This window comes from Dipodomys merriami, unplaced genomic scaffold (assembly GCF_024711535.1).
Source record: "Dipodomys merriami isolate MVZ:Mamm:240054 unplaced genomic scaffold, mDipMer1.0.p SCAF_804, whole genome shotgun sequence".
Lineage (NCBI taxonomy): Eukaryota > Metazoa > Chordata > Mammalia > Rodentia > Heteromyidae > Dipodomys > Dipodomys merriami.
The window spans coordinates 370943-375342 of record NW_027206407.1 but is presented as its reverse complement, the minus strand read 5'-3'; the positions used below and the strand labels follow the sequence as shown (position 1 = coordinate 375342).

The 4400-nt window shown below is 33.8% G+C and overlaps 1 pseudogene; it reads left to right on the top strand.

Moving 5' to 3' along the window:
- The first annotated feature begins 1867 nt into the window (after positions 1-1867).
- Positions 1868-1964, top strand: LOC138819637 (U6 spliceosomal RNA; annotated as a pseudogene).
- The last annotated feature ends 2436 nt before the right edge of the window (positions 1965-4400 follow it).

Here is a 4400-nt window from a genome sequence, read left to right as displayed (position 1 = left end):
CAATTTAATGAATGGTTTAACTTGTTTGGTATTAGTGCTGGGTACGTAAATCGACTCTATTGTAACTTGCTCCCTACACTTGAAAACCTTGTAAAGTCACTATCATCTACCTGTCAAGGGTTATTTTGGCAAATGTGATTTTAAATAGTTTATTTGAAAATGAATATACTTTCAGGAGATAAAATGTAGGTTATCATTGGTTTGAGAATGACAACATTTTTATACTACAGAACCTAGTTTTACTGAACTACCAGTGTTTTGAAGCACTAAGGATCTTCCCAGTTAATGTTATTCTAAATTATATTTGACCTCTAAATCAAGTATTCCTAGCCTTGGTAGACCAATTATGGATTTATCATTACAGAAACTATTTTTGGGGGGGGGGTCCAGTCGTGGGGCCTGAACTCTGGGCCTGGGCACTGTCCCCCAACTCTTCAGCTCAAGGCTAGCCCTCTACCACTTGAGCCACAGCGCCACTTCTGGCTTTTTTCTTTTTGCTTATGTGGTGCTGAGGAATCGAATACAGGGCCTCAGGCATGCAAGGCAAGTGCTCTACCACTGAGCCACCTTCCCAGCCCTACAGAAACTATTTTTTGGCTGCACTGAAATCTTTCATTAATCATTAGGAGAGGAGTACTAAAAATAGTCTTGTTCATTTGTGATTTTGTTCACTCATATGGGCTGGTCATCTGTAAATTGAAAGTTTGAATTACAGTACTTTCTCTCAGATTTTGTGATCTCATCTTTCATTTTAAGTTGCCTTGCATTTCACAATTGATTTCTGCTAATTCTTGTAAGGAATTGGGGTCCTGAAATAATGTAGAAATGAGAAATTGAGATGAGTCTTCAATTATTTTTTAGAAAGATTCACTGTGTGAAATTTAAAATCAGCACATATAAATATAAAATATATAAGTATATATAAAATAAAAATTGTTTTGCATTATTGTGTTGTGGTTAGGGAATCAAAAGCAACTCTGTTTTAAAGTATTATTCCATTATCTCTAGCTCAGTTTTTGGTAGAGTTAGACTTAAAGCTTTAACATTTGTAGATTTACACCCTAGAGCTAAGAGGAAACACTATTATTAAAACATTACCAATTTAAGGCCTAATATCAAGGAGAAACATATGGCCTTCTCCAGGAACTATGGAAATATTTGGTGATAGAAAGTCAGTAGTGTAAATTCCTGCCAGGTTGGATGATAGACATGCTAGAACAGTAGGTAATAATGCATATGAATAATTTTTTCACCTTCTTGGCTTTAGCTACTTTTGAAATGATAAGTATAATAAACAATTATATTTTGATAAAATACCTTCCATTCTGAACAATTCTGTCTGAACTGTTCATCTCTCTATGATCCCTTGTAACTAAGATTAGTTTTGTTCCAGTAAGACAATCTATGCTGTCAGGGTAAGATATTCTGGTTGGTCTGTTCCTACATGGAAGAAGGGTAAAGGTTCAGGTAGACATTTGTCCCATCAAGACCTCATTTGGGAAATTTTAAGCTGCAGAAGTTTAGAAGTAGCTCTTAAGTAAGGCTTACTTTGAATCCATTAGATCTACAAAGCTAACTGAGTTGATAAATAAGTACCTGAAAAGCCATCACCTTTGGACTTAGCTGAAAAGGTTTCAAAATATGATCAAATTTAAAATGAAAATGACAAAATAGACACTGAAAAAAATTGTAAATGTGAGTGATCGACCAAACGATATGTTTTTTTCCACTATACACAGAATTTTAGAGAAATAAGATCAATAGCATTTTTAGGAACAATAAGAGTTCCTTGTTACGAATAGGGAACCATGGATATATGCCTGTATAAAGATTGCATCATTAAGTACTTAAATTTAGAGGGTACTACATGCTTCAGAAGCAGGTCTACCCAAATTACAATACAGAGATTAACATGAAACTTGCACAAAGATGATATGAAAATTTGTGAAGTATTCCATAATTTTCATTCTTCTGATGCAAGAAATGAAAAACAGTTATTAAAAAGTTAATTACAAAAAAAGTGTAAAAATACATGTAATTTATAGACTTAAAGGTTAGTTTGACATCAGTGTATTAATTCTTCACCTTAGAAAGGCCTTTACATAGCATAACCTTTACAAAACTTGAAATTAGATAACATTGTAATTTTATCCCAAAGAAATAAAATAATATAAGGACCTAGGAAAAAAAGAAATCTTAAACTTCTTCTATATGGAATGCAATCTGAAAGGACACATTTATTAATGAACCTATACCTTATATAACAATGTAGAATTCCAAGTATTATATCTAGGAGTGAATGAAATAGATTATGGATATTATACAAACATAGATATACTTTTTTCAGAAAACTACGAGGAAAAACTAGTTTCTATACTATTCATTTCAACAGATAAGTTAAAATTATTTCTGATTTAAAAAAATCACAAACTGCAGAAATCATTATAGATGTATACAAACAACTCTTGAATATATTTTGACATCAAAGTCAGGCAAATCACTTGGAAGAATACCATGGAATCCATGAATTTTTAAAGTAAGATATTGCTGTTGCTTTGTATTGTGAAAAAAAAATTAAGGGACACAAAGGATGGACTGGCATTTTTGAAATTTAAGACACTTAACCAAACCATTACGACTTAGGAGAACAATTTGTACAGCCTTCCACAACTTCAAAGAGGTAGTGATACATACTTATCCTTTTGGCAATATTAAATGCAGTTTCTTCCAAGTTTTTCTTCAGACCTGGTTTGATATAATTATTCAAGAGTGTATCTTTTCTATTTCTATTCCTAGCAGCAAGATGCAAGGCAGTCAAGAGGCCTTTAGTTTGGGTATTGGTATCTGCATCATGATGAATTAAGGAAGAAGCCACTCTAATATTATTGTACATATAAGCACTGTGCAGGGTTATCAGCCATTCAGAGTTATTGCATGAATATCTGCCTTGAGCTACCAACTCATGGACAATGTCTAAGTGTCCACTCTAGGCTTCCCAATGAAGAGGGTTATACTCATCCTCATCCCTAGTATTCATCTGGGTGGCCTTTTGGGAAAGTTGTCTACACACAGTAGTAAGCCAATTAATTTCATCATCCCAAAGAATAAATTTGCTTGGATCCTACTCCATTTTTTTTCTTGCAATTGATACCATTTCTCACTTTTTCATCTTGTTCCTCGTCTTTGTCAGAATTTCCTAACCAGAGACTTTGAGTGCAAGTGGGAATGAGATGTCCACGTATTTCACCAAGAGTTCACAATGGTTGAACTGGTCAGAAAAATCTGGTGAATTTCCTGCATATGTTTTTTCACCATGATTTATTTTCTCTTTTTCCATTTTTACTATTTTAAATTATTCTAACTGCATAGTAGGGAATTGATAGAGAGCAGAGGAATGATTTTCCTCAGTATTCAAAAGTACAGACTGAAAATGAGGACCAGTGGGGTCTTCATGTGTAGCTTATTCTAGGAATGAGAAAATAGGAAACAATGTCTTCTATGTCAATGATTTGGGAAATACCATGTTATAGTGTAAAAGAACTCACTATTCAACATAAAAGCTTTAAGAGCTTTCTAATAGCTTTCTAATGATGGTATCCAACATTAGAAAAAATGTATAATGCAGTAGTAAAATAGAAGACCTTTGTATGACTACCTAAATTCATGTTTTTTTTAAATAGCTATACAATTCTGAATTTTTTTTTAATTTTTATTGTGAACATACTGTACAGAGGGGTTACAATTACATGGGCAAGGTAATGAGTACATTTCTTATCAAGCATTGTAGCCTCCTCCTTTGTTTACCCTTCACATCCCTTCCCAGCCTCCCCCTGCCTCCCACCCAATCCTGCCCCCACACCAAAGTTGTAAAGTTCGTTTTCGACATGACAACTTGTACTTCTCATTGTTGCACCTGATCCATCTGTATCCTTATTTAAATGAATTGTTTTTCCCAATTCCTTCCTCAAATTTTACCGACATCAAATAGAGAGAAAGCAAAGGTTATACTGTGGGGGAGGGACATACAAAGCAACAAAGAAATAATCTTTTATATGCGTTAGAAACAAATGCATGAAAGACAAAAAACTTTTAAATATATATCTAAGGGTTCATTTTCCTAACATCACACTATCTGACCTTCTCTGCTTGACTCATACATATACTAGAAATTGAAAATAAGGGAAACCATGGGACCGATGCTTATTTGGGCTTGGCTTACTTCACTTAATATAAATATTTCCAAGTCTTTCCATTTCCTAACAAATGGGGAAATGTCATTCTTTCGGATGGAGGCATAGAATTCCATTGTGTATATATACAAACGTTTTCTTGATCCATTCATATACTGAGGGGCATCTGGGTTGGTTCCATATCTTAGCTATGATAAATAATGCTGCAAT